The sequence below is a fragment of the Mastomys coucha genome, unplaced genomic scaffold (genome assembly GCF_008632895.1).
Source record: "Mastomys coucha isolate ucsf_1 unplaced genomic scaffold, UCSF_Mcou_1 pScaffold20, whole genome shotgun sequence".
NCBI classification, from domain to species: domain Eukaryota; kingdom Metazoa; phylum Chordata; class Mammalia; order Rodentia; family Muridae; genus Mastomys; species Mastomys coucha.
The window spans coordinates 17358922-17381681 of record NW_022196903.1 but is presented as its reverse complement, the minus strand read 5'-3'; the positions used below and the strand labels follow the sequence as shown (position 1 = coordinate 17381681).

Genomic DNA, 22760 nt, shown 5'->3' with positions numbered 1-22760 from the left:
GGGGAGAATATTTCATTCAAGGGCCAGTGAAGGATACGCATAAAATGAACTTAAAGTACTATAGTCTCAGGAAGTTCTTAAAAGCCTACAAACAGAGATTAAATGCTAAAACAACAAAAGTAATGCTGGAGCCACTGGTGTCCAGGGCAACAAAGAAAGTAAAATATTATTAGATTACAAGTTCCCAGTACCCATAAGTAAGTGAGGAGAGAGGGACAAATCCCCATGTAGAAGAGTTCCGAGTAAGTCAGTTAGCTATCGTCACATCCTCAAGGAAGCGTAGCACCACTCTGCATTCTTTGTCTTAGTTACTTTTTTATTGCTGTGGCAAAAACACCAAGCCCAAAGGAACTTGTAGAAGGAAAGGTTTATTTTGAGCTAACAGTCTCAGAGGGTTAGGAGCCTGTCACCCTAATGGAGAGGCAGCGTGGCAGGCAGGCAGAACATGGTAGCTGGTGCAGCAGCCGAGACCTCACATCTTAAACCACAGAGGGGAAGCAGAGAGAGCTTACATAAAATGGCAAGTATCTTTGGACACCTCAAAGCCTACTCCAGTGACGTATTTTCTCCAGCAGAGCCAAATGGTCTAAGCTTCCCCAAACAGCCACTAACTGGGACCAAATTTAAATGTCTAAGACTTATGGGAAACATCTCATTCAAACCATCACACCCTTAGTAAAAAAAAAAAAATTATATATTCTCAACAGTTCAGTCTACAAAGAGGAAATAGAGGAAGATTTCAAAGTGGGAGAACCTGACTTTCTCAGTAAAGCAAGCAGGGTCACTTCAACAATGCTCCATGCTGACTGAGTATGCACCTGAGAGCGCAGGAGGGTGCATTGGCTCTGTGGCTATGCTCGTCACTGTAGCCCACGTAATACTGAGAAAAATAGCAGCAGTGTCCATTGCTGTTGTATTTCCTACCAAGCAAAGGAGCTTACCTATTCTTAAAACAGTCAAAATAATGGGGAAAAAAAGGAGGAAAATCTGAGACAGACTCACAGCCAAGAAAAGCTTGGGGACATATGACTAAACGTAATAAGGAAGGGGTGGTGGAAGTAAAAATGCAATGTGATACACTGGGTGGGAGCTTGGAATAGAAAAGGCACATTAGGCTAAAATCCAGAAATTAAGGGGGTGCAGGGTAATGAGGGGAAGGGTTTGCAAGGGTGGGACTGGAAGGAGAGATTGGGAGGAAAGGAGGAACTGGGGGGAGGGGCAATCAGGATATAAAATGAACAAAAAAATAAATAAAAACTAAAAAGTTATAATGAAAATAAAAAAGAAATGTTAAAAATTAAAGGTCATGATGTTTTAAGAAGTCCGAGTATTAAAATCTCTAGAGGAAATAAGATGAAAACTGTTCAGTGACTTCCATTGTCGGCAGAAACCCACATATGCTAACAAGGAGGAGAGAGTCAGACATGGGACAGGTAGTCCAGGGGAGGGACCATGAAAGTAGTAGGTCTATTCTTCTTAGTCAGAAATTGGGAAAGGCTTTGAAAGTGACCAGGCCAGAGGCCAGGGATGGCAAGGAGGGAATTCAGGGTCCCTGTTTCTCTTCCCCTGAATGAGAACCACGATCTAGAATTCCTGTTTGTGTAAGGCTGCAATTTACAGAGCTCTCTTTTTCTGAACGACTTTGGAACTGGATTTCTAGATTTCATGGTAGAAATAGGTTACATTTATTCCCCAATCTCAGTTCGTCCTCTAAATGATTTTAGTTATCTCTATACTGCAGTCGTCTTAGAGGCTGTGGAGAGTGTGTATCAGGGCGCTGTGGACGAATCTCCCATGCGAATTTTCCAGGACAGGAAAGCTACTTCTTTCTGGTTAGAACAGAATCACTTTTAATCCAGCACTGAGGAAGGAGGCAGAGCAGGCAAATTTCTATGAGTTAGGGGCAAGCCAGTTTGACAGTTCATCTCAGACTAGCAAAGGCTACACAGTGATACTCTGTCTCAAAAACAAAACAAAATCAAGCAAAGCAAAACAAAACATCTGGGTGGAGACATAACATCCTGCCCCAATGATTAAAATATTAATTATTAGTCTCTCCTCCCCTAAGAGTTAATCTGACTTGCCCTGTCAATCAATCACTTGGCCAGGAGACTGTCCCCTCCCCCAAGAGACTAAAGCCATGCTAAGAAGATAAGAAGGCAATAATTCCCTTAATGAGATAATGTATGCTTCTTTCTCTGTTGTGCCTTCCCCTTGCAACTGCTTGCAGTTTGCTTTCTATTGCTGTGACACACCAGGACCAGAGCTAACTTGAGAAGGAAAGGGTTTGTTTCTGCTTACAAGTTCCATTCCAGGACTGAGGGAAATCCAGGCATGGAACTGGAGGCAGGGATTGAAGCAGAGGTCTCTCAGGAATGCTGCCTTCAGGCTTATTCCTAGTGAAGGGCTCAGCTTGCTTTAGAATCTCACCTAGGCTACCCGCACAGGGTTGGCACAGGCTGTAGTGAGTTGGTCCTTGACCCATCAATGATTGCTCAAGAAAAATCTCCAATCGGACATTTTTCAATTGAGCTTTCCTTCTCACAGATGAAGGTAGCTTGGGTCGAGTTGTTAAAACACTAACTATCGAAGTCAGGCTGTACCGCAAAGCCTCTACCATGCAGGCTGCCTGGCTTCCCCAGTCCTAACATTACATTATTATTGTTATTGTGATTATGATTATTATGATTATGACGATGGTGATGATAATTTGTTGTTGTTGTTGTTGTTGTTATTGTTTTTGATGTTTTATCTCTTTTGTCATCTGGACACTGAGTAAAGCCTGGGCATGCTGTCTCCTCTGCCTGGAGTTCTCTCACCTAGTCCCTGAAAATACTCCCAACCCCCATTCCTTTCCACCCTGTGGCTACTTATAAACACCAGGGCTTTCTCTCTCCTAGTCTTCCTTCTCTGGGTAGCTACCAAGATTACAGCTTGTCTGCCTGCACTTCTTCCCTTAAAACTCTAATGAAATTGTTCTCGAGCTTCCTTCTGAGTCCATTTCTAAATTATCTTATTAACAGGAATAAGAACCTAAACAGAAAACCCCTGCTCCCCAGTAATATTAACTGTATGTTTGGATAGCACTAGACACTGAGAATGGGCTGTCACAAAAGTCATCAGCCAGCATCAGGCATGGCACATAGGAAGTGCCAGGAGTCTTTTAAGCAGCAAGAAGATTGCAAAGATTCAGGAATTCAGGGCCCTTTCTTCACACGTTCACTTCCTTCCTGTATGTGCAGTACCGTTCCCTCCTGTGTTGATTTCTTTCTCTCTGTTGTATTAGCTATTGTTGTCTCCACTAATGAGTTTTAAATTCCCATTTGAAGTCTCTCGTGCTTCAGAAAACACTACTGTTTACATTCTGGAACACCCGCTGTGCTGAACAAGTATAACTCTATGCTCATGGAGTCCTCTGAAAAAAGAAAAAAAGAAAACAAAACACATATCCCCTTCCTCCTTCCATTTTCTTTGTCATCCAATATGTTGCGCTCCCTTCCTCACACCCAGAAGCATGAGGTTATCTTCAGCTTGCCTTCCTTTTATTCCCACCTCCCAGTATCATAAATTGCATCAATTCTTTTTAATTTAATTTAATTTTTTTACTTACTCACTTTACATCCCACTCACTGTACCCCTCCCAGTCACCCCCTCCCACAATCCTTCCCCTATTCCTCCCCTTCCCCTTCTCCTCTTAGCTGGTAGGGACCCCCTGTGTACCCCACCCCCTTAGAACTTCAAGTCTTTGCAAGCTCGGCACTTCCTCTCTCACTGAGGCCAGACAGGGCAGTCCAGCTAGAAGAACATACACCACATAAAGGCAACTGCTTTTGGGATAGCTCCAGTTGTCTGGGACCCACACGAAGACCAAGCAGCACATCTAATTGTATCAATTCTAAAAGAAATTTCTTAATTATTTTCTGGGCCTTACAAATCCTAGCCCAAAGTTTGAATCTGAGATCTTGCCATCTCTGCAAAGTTTCCTAACTGGCCTTGCCACATCTAATCATTTATCTTTCTCTGATAGCACTTCCCTGCTGCTGCCAGAGATGTTCTCCCAGCAGGCAGATCTTCTCACCACCAGAACAAAACACAGCAGACTTTTGGCAGAACAGCCAAGATCCTGCACATCTGCCCCAGCCCCCTCTTCTAACCTCCTTTGCCTAGACTCAGCCTGTATATTTCCACACAGGCCCTTGTCAACTACACCCACGGATTGACCCCTGATGCATTTATAGACTCACAAACCTCTCATATGCAGTTCACACAGCTGGATGTTCTTGTTTCTAATATTTCTCAAGAAATCATTTCTTGGAGGCTGGAGAGATGGCTCAGCATCTCTGAACACTGGCTTCTGTTCCAGAGGTCCTGAGTTCAGTTCCCAGGAACCACATGGTGGCTCATGGCCATCTATGAAAGGATCTGATGCCCTTTTCTTATATACAGATAGAGAACTCATATACATTATATAAATAAATCTTTAAAAAGATCATATCTTTCTTTTTAATATTTTCAGAGAATACTCTTACTATGTGACATTTTGATGATAGTCTTACTAGGTTGACCTTGAACTCACTATGTACCTTAGGCTGGCCTTGACTCAAATTATGCTGTAGATGAACCCTGAAGATGTGCCATGGTGCATAAGTGTATTTAACTTATAGCATTCTCCTGGATCTCAACATTCATAACTCACTTATTTTGTTTTCTGATCACTTGAAATATTTTGTTTCTACCATGTGGACCACTGCAAATGATGTTATAGTTAACTACAGATAGCCAGGGCCTATACTGGTGACATACCCACATGGCCACCACCTGAAAGCTTGGTGAATATACCAAACCTTAGAACTAAGATTAGATAAGAATCTGTCAATCACAGGATTCCTAGATGGTTTATGTCTGCATGCAGATATGATACATGCACTGCCTAGTAAGTCTTTGAAAGGTCTTGTCTTTAATGCTCTTTTCCATACCCACTGCAATTACAGAGACCTACAAGGTTCTCTTATTAGATAACTGTGACTTGATAAAGCTTGAGTGTCTAGTGTAAGTTATAGGATATACACATGCCTGACTATAGCGATTTCTTTTTCTTCCTTTGCTAGGGGCCTGATGTTTTCAATTCAGTTTTATTACTTCAGTAGTTGACATGCATTTTTTTTTTTGACAAACACCCCTTATAGTAAATTCCACAGAACAGCAAAATGGGTTTTAATGTATAATTAGCATTGTGACATTTCGCTTAACCAAATATTACTATTTCCTGCTTTATTTGAAGTTATTTTGCATGGCTTCTTTTAAAAGCAATAAATAAAACCTAGTCATATTTGCTTCAACGTGGTACAATAATTCACTGGGGACTCTGAGGACTCTGAGAGGGAGGGAGCAGTCATTGATTCCTAATTCCTTCCAGGAATAATAATATATTGATTCAGCACAGGTGAGAAGAAGGCTTGAGAAAATGTAATTCAAAACATGACAGAAAGCCCAAGTGTGCCTCAATAGCTTATTACCAAATGCTGTAAGAATTATGGGGCGACTAGCATCCCCTATCCAGACACATGTATTTCTAACAATCTGTGGAGGTTGAACTTAACCAATCATAACATTCCTCTGAGGTTTATGAGGGAAAGTTCTATCTTCTATTTCCAAATCAAGTAATAAATAACCTAATAAGCTTGCTCAAGGTCATTTCAAAAGGTTAAAAGAAGCATAAGTCTGAGCAATAAAGTGTAGCATTTGGGGAAATGTTAAGATTAAATGAGTCTCAGTTTGGTGTAGCTAGACTCCTGTCTTTGGATTTGATAAGGTTTCTTGATTTTTTTTGCATATACAAGTAGATAAAGACAGATGGAAAATTTAGATCTAAGTGATGAACATTAAGTAAACAAGACAGGACAGCTCCTGTGTCCTCTCAGCCTATCTCTGAGGCCTCTGAAGAAACACACAAGTGCATCCTGAAATATGCAGCATGTACTTCTGACTCTTTCCCTAGCCCCTCACATACCTTCAGAAGACCTCTGTCCCGTAGTAGGAAGAAGCTCAAGAGCCATTCAGTGGGGGTTTTCAATTTAAGGAGCCTCAGCTAAGACGCATCCTTAAACTAGGGGTAGCAACCTTGTCTCTGGAGTGTGACAATGAATTTGCATGCACAGGTAACACTGCTGGTGCTGAAACATGATGGAGAGAAGTACATTTCCAAGAGTCAGTAACCATGGATCCCCCATGATAGGTACAATCTGGGCATTCTCCCAAGACTCTTGGTGTCCAGAAACTAGATATGTTAAACAAGGAGGGAGGTGGGGAACGGGTGGGCAAGGCTATCATTTGAGACAAGTTTCACGCACTTCACATTCTTTTTCTTCTGAAACTGGCGATGCTCCCAGAAGCCAAGCGTATATCAGAAGTGTCTCCTGGGGCTAATAATTCTGTCATCTTTGAGTTGAAGAATATTCAGCCCAACATAAAACTATGCCAAGTACTGTTCGAGTGGCCTGTTCCTACGCATCAGAGGAGCATACTTTATCCAGCATATTTTAACAGAATTTTGCTGGGTCATAGTATCATGTGCTCTCATTAGCTTTCTGCCTTTACAGAGATGTTTAGATCCTAATACACTCTTTTCCCCTCTAAGCATTTATTACGAAAAATTTCTGTTTTTATGAGTTGTCCCTATTTAAATTACTTTTCCATTTTATTAACACCTAACTTTAATAGTCATGCATAAATTTTACAACTGTTTGATTGTTTAACTTCTGTCATATTGGTTTCCCTAGAATATATTTGTTTGCTTCAAAAGTATAACTATTTTAAATTTTATAGATTGGTCAAATTATTTTCTTTAAAAAAATTTCCATAAGTAATGTATGAAAAAATGCTTTCCTCAGAATCCCCATAAACCTTGGGTGAAAGTACCAATTTTGGATTTTGACTGTGCTATGAATATAAAAGGCCATATTTTAAATCATTTTTCCCTGCATTTTGTGAATTTCAGAGTCTATTCTTTTTTGCTTTGGCATTCAGGATTGCTTTTCTATGAATATCCAAATACCAAATACTAATTATAACGTCTTACAAGTAAAATTTTTGTGTAAAAAAAAATGGTATCAAGTATATAATATTGTTTAATTGATATGCAAATACGCTTCATACAAATGAAAATATGTGTCACTTTTAATCTCATCAGACTTAAAAAATATGGTAGCAGCTAAGGCTCTAAATACCTAGGGAACCAACACTGTTAGTAAGGAGAAGTAAAATAGGAATCCACTGACCCAATAATTCCTTTTTACCACTCAGATATCCAAAATACAATACAAATGAATGCTATAGGAAAGCTGTATTTTATAGTAACAAAAGGAAAGGTTTAGAGAAAAGGTATAACCATGTAATTAAAAACCATAAGGAAGGAATATGGACTTTCTATATACCTTCAAGGTGTACAGGTATACTGTGATTTACAATTTAATTTTAATTTTTGAACGATGTGTAGGTGTGTGTATGTCTGTCATTCCATCTGTCTGTGGGATTATACATAAGAGGGCAGAACCCTCAGTGGCCAGAATAGAGTGCCATATCTAACAGAGCTAGAGTTAAGGTGTTCTTAAGCTGTTTGATGTGGATGCTAGGAACCGAATTTGAGTCTTAAGCAAGAGAATATTTGACTATAACTCCTGAGCTATTTCTCTTTATTAAAAACTGAGGGGGGAGAGAGAGAGAGAGACAGAGAGAGAGAAAAAAGAGAGAGGGAGACCTTGGAAGCTACCTCATCTTCCTATATGATATATATATATATATATATATATATATATATATATATATATATATATATATATATATATATATATATATATATATATATATATTACTTTGGAGGTATGGATGCTTTTGTAACTGAAAATTTTAGCCACTAACTATAAATGCCTACTTCATCTCCTCCTGAAGAGAATTAAGTGAGTTAATGCACAAAGAGTACAAACACACACACACACACACACACACACACCAACAACAACACATTAATTAATATGCAAAAAAGAATAGCTTAAAATCATTTCATTTGAAATGTAGTTAAAAAAATTGAAACTATACCTACATGGGAAGACATTTTATCACCAACAGTATCTACACACAGCAGGAGATAAAAGAGTTGGGGTGTGTGTTACACCATTAGGGATGCCTGGAAACACATCAGTTTTGACCATTTTGTGGTAGTGTAATGAGATTCAAGGTAATTTTCAATGTCTTCTGTGTAGTTGCCAGTATTTGACTGAATATTCTACTATAAACATGGAGTATTGTCCTATACATAAAAATGCTCTAACTTCCTAGGCGATACAGTTAGAATATTCACAGAGGTAAAGAAACAGACTTCTCTGAGATAACAGACATCTTTGTACCCACTGTGTATCTGCCAAAGCACTTCAAAATTCCAATAAAATGTTTTGAAGTAGATATGAATCTTGAAAATGTTAAAGTTCAAAATGCCTCTAAGACAGATTGGCTTAAAGATATTCATTGGGAGCTCGATGTAGTGTCTAATGCCTTTAATCCCTGCACTCAAGAGGCAGGAGCAGGTGGTTCTCTGAGTTAGAGGCCAGCCTGATCTACAGAGCAAGTTCCAGGATAGCTAGGGTGAGAAATCTCTGCCAAAAAAAAAAGGTTATTTAGTGAGTATTCAGGTTATTTCTATAAACCAAGGAAAATTGGTTTTATGCTATGTACATTTACAAATTAGATATTTCAGGCATCATACAAAATAACATCTTGTGGATGAACTTAATATGTTATTTCTCCTGAAGATGGGCAAGTACTTACTAAGCATTCCTGAGAAAATAAACCAATGGGAAGATAAGCTCTCATTATTTTTGACAAGTTGGCGATATGGATAAACCATGCTGATAACTCACAGTAGCAAAAATACTTAGTACAGTGATGTCAAGAGGACCAGAATGTAGCATTGCCAGGAATCCGCATTCTTAACCTGCCTCCCATCCCCACTGAGTCAGATCTTCTCAGAGCTGAGCTCACAGTCTGCCAGTTAGCAAGTCTTCCAGACAGTTCTGCTGCATGCCAAGTCTGAGAATGATGATCCTGGCAAATCAGCAGGTACTACAGTGGAGCTCTACAACATATGTTCTTAGCAAACAGACAGGGGTTCCCTTTACATGCTGATGATCAGAAAAGATGCTGCTGGCTGATGGAGATGGAAGCCTGCTCCACTTGAGACCTCTCTATCTTCTGTATCCTCATCCTGTTTCATCAGTCTGATGAGGAAGATAATAAGGAAGTGGCTTGCTAGAGATATTTTGAATTCCAAGAATTCTTTGTTCCAAGGGGAATATTTTGTTACGTAAGTGATAAGATTCATTACGCCTTTCACATTTTTTTTTTCTTCAAGAAAGAACTGAAAGTTGTTGTAGCCCTTAAAAGGTTACTATCAACATGTTGGTAGACTTTTGTTTCTTAGAAAAGAGAAGGGAAGTTGTAACAAGGTTCCAGAGAGCCTTCACCAGGTAAGAGGTGATTTCTTTTCTTCAAATAGTTATGTCCATATCTGCTGAGTATATGCGAGATTTTATGCCATGGAGAATAACATATAAGTGGGTAATAACATAGTGCCAGTTTATGTTGTTTATACTACAGGAGAGATAATATAAACATGTGAAATTATTTTAAAAATAACACGAAACATTCTCTAGGCACCAGAGATATACTGAAGAAGTATGAGGAGGTCTCAGATAATAGATTTATTGTTTCTAATTTAAGAAACAGTTATGGGGAAATTAATGTATTCTTAGAGTTTAAGAAACTAAGTACTGGAAACACTATGATTCAGACTTGGTTCTTATGTCCCACACAGGTTTGAGTATTGGAATCCTGGTGCCTACTGTAGTGGAGAGAAGTAGTTTGAAATATTTATAAAGTGAGACCTAGTAGGAAGTCCTTAGATCTGGTGGGAGCCAGCCTACATAAAAGATGTGGGAACAAGTCTCTCACTAGCTTCTTTTATGTGTCTCTTCTATTGGGAGAAAAAGAAAATAAAAAAACCTAGATTTATGTAAGAGGAAGAACTAGAAAACAAAAATGCGGACAGCAAGCCTATGAAGAAGGCTTTGAATTGTGATCAAGTAAAATGCTATAGTTCACCATTCTAAAGATATGTTAATACAATTAGGAAAACCATTTTTAAAAATTATGATATCTACCTCCAGTCTCTTCCCAGCAAATTCTTATTTAATTTCCTCCAGTGAGACCTGGGCATTGGCTTAAAATACTTTAACTCCCTTAAGTTATTCAAAGGTGTGAACAGGCTGGCTCTAGCAGGGATAATGGAAGCATTAGACACCATGGCATAGAAATGTCAAGTTAGGAAATACACATTTTACTTAAGAAGTAAATAAAAAGGTGCAGGCAGAGAGCAACAAAGCAACTGCAGGACGTCGGTGCCCTGGCAGTGGCATCCAGTACAGGCATCAGCGATAGACGGGTGTTTGTTGAGGAATGAGAGAGTCTTACATTGAGCTGTGGACCCTGAGAGGAAGATGGAATGTAGAACTAAGTGCAGAAGCATGTCAGACAAGAAGAGCAGAGTTTTTTGTTTTTTGTTTTTTTAAGACAGGGTTTCTCTGTATAGCCCTGGCTGTCCTGGAACTCACTCTGTAGACCAGGCTGGCCTCGAACTCAGAAATCCCCATCTCTGCCTCCCAAGTACTGGGATTAAAGGCGTGCACCACCACCGCCCCAGCAAGAAGAGCAGATATTGCTGACAATATCCATTCTGTGTGTCTATTTTGTGTCACATGTATTCAGACAAGGCACCAAATAAACAATGTCTTTCTGAGAGGTGCCTATTCTTTACCTCTCAAAATTCTACCCAGAAAAGGCAGTTTATAATTTAACATTATTTAAGGATTATATTCAGTGAGTAAATTACTGAACTTGTAAAGAGGAAAAAAAATATTGACAGAATGTCAAGATAAGGAGCAAAAAAGAGAGTCCAGATAGATGTTTCAGAGAATACATTTGGAGGAAGAACACAATGAAGATGATGTTTGAAAGATGAAGGAAACCATTGTGACTTTCCATAGTGGTCTCTGTTTTCTCCAAAGAGAAGCTCCTTTGAGAAGGCTGAGAGCTCCGGATATTCATGGGTATAACGGTAAGCACTGAGAATGCAGAATTATACTGGTTTAGGTAAAATGACAGTAGCAACTTTCAGCTTGTTTGTGACAGTGTCTTGCCATGTACAACATAAGGGTCTTGAAATCTTGCTTCTCCTATCTCAGCCTTTCTATTAGTAGTATTGTTTATTTCATGTTTTTACACTACACTATGTTTTTCAGAAAAGCTTCTATATTTCAAAAGTATTTATATACCTAAGGGAGACATAGACAATTAACTTGGGAGGTGGCTTGTAAGAGAACAACAAAGAGTGAGACTGAATGCTTTACTTGACATTTGTAGCTCTTGTATTAAGTTTGAAGAAGAGGACTTTACAAGTTACTCTTTCTCTGAGATGAATGCTTTTCCAAATTATCACAGCCAATGAACCAAATTCTTACCCATACCTAATGTCTGTGCCACCCTCCAAGCAGAACCATTGTTCATTGAAACAGTTGGTGAATGACTTTATGGATAGACCATCTTAATACACACACCATTTCTTAAATGAACGTAACCTGTTCTCTGTGGACTGAGAATAAAGTCACTCACTCAAGTCAAATAGTTTTGACCGTAGCAGGAAATCTGTATCCAAAAATTGTGCCTACAATTCATTCCTTGGTGCAGCAGAACTGTCAACTCTCAGTTTAGCTACGATGGAGGTAAAATCCTTTGGAGATGTGAGGGTCATTGAAGTACAGCCTTATTACAATAAAATCCAGTGTCAAAAATTGTTCTTATTTTGGGCTTGTACCACAGTAAGAGCCAAGATTTAAAACTCTACTAAATACAAAACAAACAAAAAGACTTTATCTATTTATGTCCATTTAAGAAAATACTAGTAGTGATGTATTATTTTGAAATATACAAATTATGTAACTTTTCTCATCATAATGCAATAAAAGTTAAAAAAAAAAAAGACAGTAGCAGCTTCTTCTCTAAGATCCATGACCCCAGTAGCCATAGTTTATAGTGCCTGTTTAATTTCTTTCCTGTTTAACATGTTTTAGTCTAATAAGACAGATGTTGGTTACTCCCAAGGCAGAAGTAACAATATTGCACTGTTGCACATCTACAACAGAACTTCTACATCTAAGTAAGGTTCAGGGACCATATTGGAAGAGTGTGCTGAAAGACTGTAAGACTCACAGGACCAGGAAGTCCAGTGTGAGATTGTGTCTTTTAGATATAACAGGGAAGCCTTACGCAGGACATCTCAACAATGTGGCTGCCTAAATGAGACCCAAACAATAACAATACCAACTGATTTGACAACATGGATAAGAGATACTCTCATGGGGCGGCAGGCCTAGCTAAAGAGCTAGAGGCAAACCATGAGTGCTGATAAAGGAAGAATTAGTGTCCCCAGATATGAAACCCCATTTCCTTTTCCAATACCAAATAGTATTGGAAAAAGCCATAAAAACATATATGTATAAGCAACACTAAAAAAAAATTTGGAGGACAGCATGAACAAGGCAAAGAGAAAAGAATTAATAACATGTCTACTCCATAGTTCCTGCCCAGGGCAAAGATAGCTTCCAATTTATCAGTGTGCACAAGGTTTGACAATTCTAGGATAAGATTAAAAGAACTGAGATATTATCTCAGTGAATTTTCATCAATATTTAATTTTATAATTTTAAAATAATTATATAACTTTTAACAAACACTGATATCCTACACTCAATTCTGTCCTTACACAAAAAATTAACTCACCCACAAATGCAGTGTCTGGATTTTGTATCAATAGGAGTTTTTTTGTTTTGTTTTGTTTTGTTTTCTGTTTTTTTGTTTTTTGGGTTTTTTTGGGGGGGGGGGGGGGATTTGAAAGTGTGCCTTCAGAAAGCAGGTGTGGTAAAAGGCATGAACTGAGTTTGAGTGGGACCACCAAAGAGAAGACATCCTTTGCCCACAACTCTGTTTTCTTAGTTGTAGGCTGGATGACAACACACACACATACACACACACACACACACACACACACACAGAGAGAGAGAGAGAGAGAGAGAGAGAGTGACAGAGAAAGAGAGAGAGACAGAGAGAGAGAGACAGAGAGCACTCCTCAGTTAGAGAAGCTGAAATCTTTGAAAGGACATCAAAGGGTAATGATCTTAATTTATTTGTGTAAATGAGGGTCTCAAAAATCCATTTGAGACAGTTTCAGTTTCAACAGTTTTATGATACTGACATTAGAAAGTAAAAGCTGTACAATATTAACAGGTAGATTTGGAACTATGGTGTGAGGTTGCCAAACTCCTAAATTGGAATAGAAGAGAGTTCAAATATTTCAGGCATCGAATCGCTAATGAAGTGATTAGTGAATCCTCATTAGTGGAATGGGCCCACAGTCTTTAGAGGCCCAGCCTCCCCTCAGACAGTGTGCAAACACTGTGCCTTGAAAGCTCCCAGACGAGAGTGTTTTTCTTTCTGGGAGTCTTTCCTCAATCTAAATATAGGACAGATACTACTTATTTTTGCAAATCACAACTGCCATTTAAAGCAGTTTAGTATAGGGAAAAACCAAAAGAAAAAAAAAACCTAATTTATTGTTTGTAAATCTCCCATTCTAAATCTATATGAAAAGAATAATACCTTGAAATAAATTATTCATAAAGACTTCAATGTTATATCTTTAAAAAAAAAAACCCGGTAAGTTGCGCAAAAGTACACTGAACAAAACAGTTGAGAGAAAATATCTTCAAAGTACTATTAAATAGTTCCCAACTTTGGAAAATTTGTATACCCAATCTGGTTCCTATGAAGATCAAACATTTACAAAGAAGCTGGGCTTGAGGGAGAAACACTACAATTTTAGTAAGCATCTGGTTGCTATTTTCTTTTCAAGAATGAATTCACTTAAGGAACCAGTTTAGTTTTGACCATGCTTTTAGAGAGAGAGAGAGGAAAAGAGAGCGAAGGACACTGGCTTTCTGTCTCCTTTGTACTGTAGAGGGTAGGGGAAACATCAGAACTGGCCGTCACTCCAAGCTCAACTTTCATACATAAGATTTTTGCAAAGTTACAGTAAATTGAACTCAAGTATAAACAAGTCAATGGAGTTAAGGCTACATAAACAATACCTTGTGCTCCACTGTGCCAATTAAAGGAACAAATTCTGTTTGGTTGTAAATACATCAGTATTTCCATAAGCACCGAGGAAAATAACAATAAACCTGGGCATGCAATTACTGAGTGTCATAATACAATAAAATAGAACGGCACAGCATTATAAGTTTCTTTGATTCGATTTCTTACTTTTTTTTAAAGCCCTGGTTTGATTAGTTAAAGTTCAGAAGCACTTCCGATACTACCCTGAGCCCATTACTCACATAATAAAAAGCTCATGCGAGATGGGTTCTAGAGGAAACATCGACCAGGCAAAACACACTGCGCCTTTTAAAATGTGACCTTTGCTCTTTTGTCTTCCTGCTAAATAGTTACACAGCAAATTAAAGCCAGGAGAACGGTGGTGGGGGGAGGGGGGAAGAAGTAGGAAGTTCACTAGACTCTCGGGTTTTCAGTTATCAGTGGAAGAGCCTGCAGTACATATGTAAAAACACCCAAAGGGGACCAGCTCCAAAATGGGCCAGACTAGTGATTTTCCATCCCTTCCTGTTCTGCATTCTTCTCCTCTGACCATACAATGCCAGATGGAAGCTAAGACTAAAGAAATGTGCCCTGATGATAAGAAGCTTAACGTTTTATCTAGTGTTTTCTCTTCTCTCATCGTTCATTCTCCCCCCTCCTTCTCTCTCTGTGTGTTATTGCATAAAAACTGGAAGGTGGTATTTACTAGTCTTCCTATACAATGCAGTAACTCAACTCTCAATTGTGTCAGAGACTTGGTTCTGGTCCACCCAACTTTCTGACTTTCTGACTGTGAAAGATGGACTTTTCTATTAGGACAATTCTGACTGGGTTATGCATGCTCACCCTTAGTCTATAGTTAACTATAAACAACCCTTGCTTGAAATTCTCTTCTTAAAACGGGACTGCAAAAGTATTGGCTCAGCTACATGAGGGTCTCCCAGACTTTTTGCAATAGGAATACACTAGCTTTTATTTTCCGATTCTTGCCACAGTCTGATTTCTGCTACAGTCAGAGAGATAAATCTTCTTCAAAGGTCTGTAAATAATTCTGACTTGATGAAAAAAATATATTCTGTCAGAATTTTCTGAACATATTATTTGGAGTCTATGCTGAAAGCAGGTCAATAACTCTGAGAAAATATCTACACTCCTTTAGGCACTGCACCATTCTGTGAATTAAGACCTTGATCTTCTAAACAGTACCTGGATGTTATGAAAATGAGGAAGTTGATGGTGTTTTTTTATTTTGGTCTTTTGCTTGAGTGAAGAATACATTATGAAATCCTAGCTCATAAAATATATCTTTTAAAAAAAATAAACAGAGAAAGTGACAGGAGTTGGGGATTTAGCTCAGTGGTAGAGTACTTGCTTAGCAAGCACGAGTTCAGTCCGCAGCTCCAGGGTGTGTGTGTGTGTGTGTGTGTGTGTGTGTGTGTATGTGTGTATGTGTGTATGTGTGTGTGTGTGTATGTGTGTAAGGGTACTTAAACAGATAAAAATATATAAAACAGGTAAACAGATAAAGTATATTTTGTGAAAGGAGAGTATTGGAATAGCACAAAATGGATCTTTTGCACTTTGCCTTTAACATTACAACTGCCAAGGATAATACAGAGGATGTATACAGACCCTGGGGACAGTATGAAATCATTCTTGTTGCTTTCTAGGTTCACAAAATCAAAAGCTATATTCTCACTTTCACATTCTCTTCATGGGAAAAGATCTTTAGAAAAAACTATTCGCTACTTGGCTACCTTGCTTCACAGAACTGTAGCATTCAGAGAATGAACTGTCAGTGTCTAAGAATGTGGCCTCTCCAAATCTGCATGTCCTGCTTGACTTTTCTGCCTGAGTTTCTAATGTCCATTTACCTGTGCAAAGCTTAGAGTGCCAGAATCTAAGTATGTTCGGAATCATATGGCCTCTCCTCAAAGCAACAGGCAAAGCTGAGAAGAGATCCTTGAAAGCTCCCCCGTCCCCAATCTAAACTTAGATGACATATAAAGTCCAGGCCTCGTGGATCACCCTTGTTACCTTAGTGTTATGTGTGCTATGATTCCAGATTAGTCCATGAATAGAACATCAGTCTTCTTTTTTTTTTTTAAGATTTTTTTTTTTGTCTTTGTCTTTTTTAATGGCTGCTTAGACATTAAATAGAACCTCTTTTAAGCCAAAGTACTTTGGAAATCATGTTTCTTGTTTCTCTGTTTTTTTTGTTTGTGCTTTTGCCTTTTTATTTTATTTTATTTTATTTTATTTTAAAGATTTATTTATTTATTTTATGTGAGTACGATGTAGCTGTCTTCAGACACACCGGAAGAGGGCATCAGATCTCAGTACAGATGGTTGTGAGCCACCATGTGGTTGCTGGGATTTGAACTCAGGACCTTTGGAAGAGTAGTCAGTGCTCTTAACCACTGAGCCATCTCTCCAGCCCCATCAGTCTTCTTCTAAGGTTATATAAGAATAAAGAGCTAAGCCAAGTATGGAGGCACATGCCTATAATACAAGGAAACTGAAGTAGGCGTATGGGTTTGATACTGAGTTCTAGGCCAGCCTGAGCTATCTACAGAAATCCTATCTAAAAAAAAAAAAATTTGGCAAACTAAATTGTAAGCTAAATTTCATGAGATAGTCTTGAAGCCTAAAGAATGATGAACATCTTAACATTTCTATAGTCGGTAAGTACTTATCTCTTTATGGAGGGAATAATTTTAAGTGATCAGTAGAAAGACATGTTTCTTAATTTAGGAAGTTTCCAGACTGTATATAAGTTTTGGGGAATTGTAAGACAATGTATCTAAACTTCATGTTTCCAACCTAGGCTCAGAACATGGAGGTTGAGATCTTCCTATTTGAAAAACATCTAGACAGTTTAGTTAATCCTTGGTGACCCCAGCAGCACATCCGTATGCTAGGTCACATTTTACATCTACTTTCCCACAGAGGCTCATCATATTCTCCTCTGTAACTAGATCCTACCATTACTATATCATCTATGATTCCTAGAGCCTTACTATATACTATTCTCAAGAGTCAATTTGAAAGCACATGCCCACTAAGGATGTTAAGCCAAGCCTAGGCACCACAACGGCGCTGGACAGTTGCTACACTCATCAGTCTCTGCTGCTGACATTGGCGGCCATGTGAGCAGCTACTTCAAGCTCCTTCCACCTGACTTCCCAGCAATAATGACTATACATTGAACATGAGTGAAGACAAAGCCTACCTCCCACAGACCACTCCAGTTGAAGTATGGATCACAGCAATAGCAGAAGGAACTAAGATAACACTTGCAGATAATTTAAATCTCTACTACCGTATACAGTCATTTTCAGTACAAACCATAAAGAAAAATTTGAATAGCATTTTCACTGGGAGAGTTTTAGATGAAGACCAGAAGAGTAAGATGCTAAAGACACTCCCATCTTCAGGGGAGCTTCCTTCTGCATAACCTTAAGAAACAGCTTTTGAAAAGTAGTCACTCAACAAATCTTTCAAACTTAGATAAAATGTGAACATATACATACACACACCTACATAGTTGGGTCTAACCTATGTGAATAAGACAATTTTGAAAGAACAAGTGAATATAACTTAAAATACTGGAGGACCAAAATATATTAAACAAGCCAGATATGGTGGCTCATGCCTATAACCCTGGTACAGGGAAGGGAGTAGTTTCTTCTCTACTATAGTTTTTGTGTTAATTAGTGACTGTATCTCTCACTCCATAAACTAAGTCTTCTATCATATTTCCCAAGATCACATTTGGGTAAATTACATTAAGCAAGAAGAGGCTGTCTTAGAACCTTGTTTAAAAGATGATTCTTCAGAACATGATGGGTCAAGTTTAATGTCAATACAAATGCTGAGCAGTACTTGTAAGGCAGGCTCTGCCTTTCATAATGGTGATTTCACTGAAGCCTATGGACACAGGATATTCCAGACCCTTCTGGAGAGTTCTGTAAGAACCAAGATATGGAAATTATTTTTCAATAGAAATGTTTCACCAGTTCGCAAACCATGTATTACTTACTGTTGTTTATATTTCCCTTTTAAAACTGACACACACACACACACACACACACACACACACACACACACACACACTAATTGGTCCTGTGCAAGGCTAGAAGGAGTGACTTAACACCTGTTCTTTTTTTTCTGTAATCTTGCAGTTGTTGCTCTAGATCTTTGGAGATTTCAGAGCAAAATTTAGCTTACATTATTGTAGCTAAGAAGGAATAACTAATGTGGGCCCTAATTTCATGTCTCCATTTAGTAGTTATTTTCTTATGTGCTTTACTACAAGCTAAAGAATTCATCCTGAATGAGATCTATTGCAGCTTAAAAAGAAAAAAACAAAAAAAAATCATTTCAAACTTAGGTTCCTATTGTCAGCTTATTATTGGACCAAGTTACATCCATTTATCCATCTAGATTCAAAATAACTTTTCCATAAAGTGCAACCATATAAATTTTAGGGTGTAGGAGCAAGCAGTCTCCACTGCAACTAGTCAACTCCATGTTGTAGCTAAACACAACATGAGAACAAAAGAGTGTGATTGTGTTCCAATAAAGCTTTATTTGCACAAACAGGCAATGGATGAGACCTCACCAACCTTGGCAAGTAAGGCCTATTACTTTTATTTGTTTTTCAGAAAGCATTCCATAGAGACCCCTCAAATAAGGAAACACTAATATTTTTCAAATTCTGTAGCTTCAAGACCAGGGCTGTAACACACAGGATGTGAAAGCATACAATGTATTGAAAACTCTTCAAGCACACATGAATAATTCTGAGCCAGTATAAAACCTACTTGGAGTCAGAGTCTCCGGGGCACATTCTATTTAAACTTCTACCTTTTTTTTTAAAATAAACTTCTATGTTTTATATAAAACATCTACTCTCTTTTAGGCCACTATGCACTAACTCACTGATTTATTAAATAGCACCTGAGTGGCGGGAGAGAGAATATCTTTTCCTTAGAGAATTATATGCTCCCCCGAGCGCAAGGACATATGGTCTATTTTTCAAAAGCAGGGGATTGGAAGGCCATGAAAGTATGTTTTTAATCTGTGACATTTTATAGACCTAGCTCTGAAAGGACTATTGTCCTTGTACTGTTCTCAAAGCCAGTGTAGAGATTAAACGATGACTGTAAACACCTACACTGGTAAATTATAATCAGTACAACAGTACAGCAGCAAGCAGGGTTTTGTGTAATTTTTCTTTCTAAACTTTAATCCTCAGAACTGTTGCTCCTTGAGCCCATCGTCTACCCCTTAGATCAGTGTCCCTAACCTGGCTGCATGTAAGAATCACACATGTGTGTTCTTAGCATATACAATTCAGGCCTCATCCCAGAAGTATGAACGAGATAAAATCAAGCCTCATCCCAGAAGTATGAACGAGATAAAATGTAGGCAGGGTTATATTTGCTTCTTCTCAAGCAGGGCTGGAGAAAGTGATTAAGTCCACTCACATATTACTTAGAAGTAAATATTACAACTGCCTTCAACAAAGATTCAGAGTTGAAATGAGTCCTATAGTCCCAGCTTATATTCCTTCCCAAGGAACTCATCAATTTCTCTTATCCATGGAATTAACCACTAAGGAATGAGAATCCATAACATTCACATCCTAGTTTATGACCTGATGCTGCCAACTTTTTCTTTTACATGGCATTTATTTAATAGAATTTAAAAATGAAGAAATAAATAAAAAGCAAAGCCCAGGGGTAAGAGAGATGGCTCAGTGGTTAAGAACACTGGCTGCTGTTCGTGAGGAGTAGGGCTCTATTCCCAGCCCATGTATGAAGCTCACAACTCTCTGTAACTCTAGTTCCAGGGAATCTGACACATCTTCTAGCCTATCAGGGCAACATTCACATAAGCAATACCCAGCCATATATACAGGCAAAGCACTTGCAGTCATAAAATACAATGAAAATTGAAATAGAACAAAACAAAACCAAAGTTACTCTACCAGTATAGATTACATCTAAGAGCAGAATGTTGCCTGTCTGGCCTATGACCCTTTTATATATTTTTTCCTAACTTTTATTACTTTTTACCATCCTGTAAAGGCTTTTAAAAGTGGCTCTAAGCTGGAAAAAGGTCACCTCTTCCTTAAATGATGGCATAAAAAGAGAGTGCAACAGAGTGATCAGGGCAAAATCAGGGCAGAAGAGCAGATAGAAACCACATGCCTTTTTTAAAAAGAAGAAAATAGGTCTCGCACTTATTTCCCTTGGTCCACAAACGCACTCTGAACACATCAACCCGCTGCTGTGCCCTCTGCTGCATGGGCATGCTTTGGCTTTAGTGTCCTATTTTCAGACTGTACGTTAGTCCCAGGAAGGAAGTACAAAGGCAGAGTAAAGGGCATGCAGGACAGGGCTGGGCTCCAGATCCTCCAGAGCCCTCTCCACTTCCAAACTGCTCAGCCTCGGGGCCTAAGTTCACACATATCAGTACAACTTCTGTCCTGCTCAGGCACAGGAGGTAAAATAACAAGGCAGGGAATGTGTCCCAGCAAAAGAAACACTAGAATCCCATTCCGAAGAGGCATTTCTGTAGTGTGTCCTATGTGCAATTCAAACACAGCTTATAGATAGGTTAAATTGGAGTTTTTATAAAAATAAGTTGTCATTTCTCTTTTAACACCATATATGGTGTATGTCAGATTAGAATCACAGGGTTGTTTTAGTTCAGGTATTCTCTGCACAGTGCTCCACAGTGGAAAAAAAAAATTAAAAACCAGAATCAATTTTCATACTTTACATATTGCGCGAATTGATCCTATTGCTGGTGGCCATAGGCAGCAGAGTAAAGGAATGCAAAGATAAGCTGAGAGGATGTTTTTAAAGCTGGGGGGCTGTGGGAAGGGGAATTGAATCAGCTCTCGCATGATGAATGCTGGTGACATTACACAGTTGTCCCTGGTCATTGGCCCAGCAGCTCCTCGGCCTGCCAGATTCTATCGCTGCCTTTGCACTTTCGTCCTACTTGGAAGCTGCAAAACAATCCTCCTTAGTTTGTGTCAAACTGACCCACAGACATCTAGGGGAAGAGGCTATGCAATCCATCTGCTTTGCAGCTGGGGAAATTTAGAATTGAATTAAAGGTGAAATGCACAGATGATCCACATCATATCCACACTAAGTCAGGGGCAGCATCAAAACATGGTGGAAAATAGGGATTTTAGATGGCAGTAGTGTGCTTCCATTGGAAGTGCTAAGCAATCACCCTTCTCAGTGTGGGATAAGAGAGGTGTTAATCATTTTGTATATTTTTTTTATCCAAATGTATTCTAATGAGATCTTAGTGATGTCACTTCTGAATGCTCCAGGACTATAGTTTGTTCCCTTGTAAGAGAACTAAACCAGGTGAAACTCAAAGAAGGCCACCAACTTTGTTTTCAGCTATTCTCAACATGCCAGGGTCTACATACTCCTTTATGTTTTTCTTATTTGTGAATAGAAGCCCACGGGCTTGGATTTCTAAACCACTCCTATAAAACAGAGACCAGTATGTTGCATTCTCTTACAAACAATACTCTCAACACCTTAGGACTGTCTTTCCTCTCATCAAACAGATCTCCATGGGTTCTAGTCCCCGAGACCTTCACTAGCCAAGTGTGAAGGGTGAGCAAGGTCAAGTAACGTCTTCCCAGCTTCCTGTCATCTCCACAAGTCAGGAAAGGAATCCCACAACTTCCTGAGAAGCCAGCTTGCTACAAGGGTATTTGGGCACCAGCATTTGACTATTCTCTACCAAAGGAAGCTACCATGGAAAACAGCATTCAATTCAAATGATCTCAATCCAAAAAATCTTCAATTTCAAATTTTCTTATGAAAAGAAAAGAAAATAGATGCACACACAACCTTTCCACAGTTAGCTTTCCACTTCCACAAATTCTACAATGATGATTATTTTTCTAGTTTTCACATATACACTGAAAGTAAACAGTTTTCATTGTCACTATCCCCTGAACAATACCCTATGCATAATAACTATATGTGTTATATTTTCACTACATTAGGTATTATAAATGATCTAGAAGCTATTAAAAATTTGTGGGAGGGTTATTTGCCAAGACTACCCTACTTCACAGAAGAGAGTTGAGTATCTGCAGGGAATGCTGGAAGCAATGCTCAGTGGGCACTAAGGGATGGCTCTATTATGTCATTATGAAAGAAAATGTGACTGGCTTATGCTGCATGTGCAGCCTGCATTAGTGCATCTCCCATGAGTTCAGTGGTGGATAATGAGCCACAAGAGACTAAGGCACTGGAGGGACAAAGAAGATGAACACTGGAAATTAGAGCTGGACTTGGGGGGCTTCCCATCCATCTGTTCATTCCTCACACCACTATGGGCCTTTTTTTCCTGAGAAGACACAGTTTCCTCTCTTGGAATGTGAAGAGAATTCACCCAGCTACAGAGAATGTTGACTAAGGTAGTGAGGCCAAAGTTTAGCCCGGCGCCTGCCC

At 38.8% G+C, this 22760-nt stretch overlaps 1 protein-coding gene across 2 annotated transcripts in view; it reads right to left on the bottom strand.

Moving 5' to 3' along the window:
- Positions 1-22760, bottom strand: part of Cped1 (cadherin like and PC-esterase domain containing 1) — a 267796-nt gene that overhangs the window by 211379 nt on the left and 33657 nt on the right. The gene's annotated exons all lie outside the window — the stretch shown is intronic.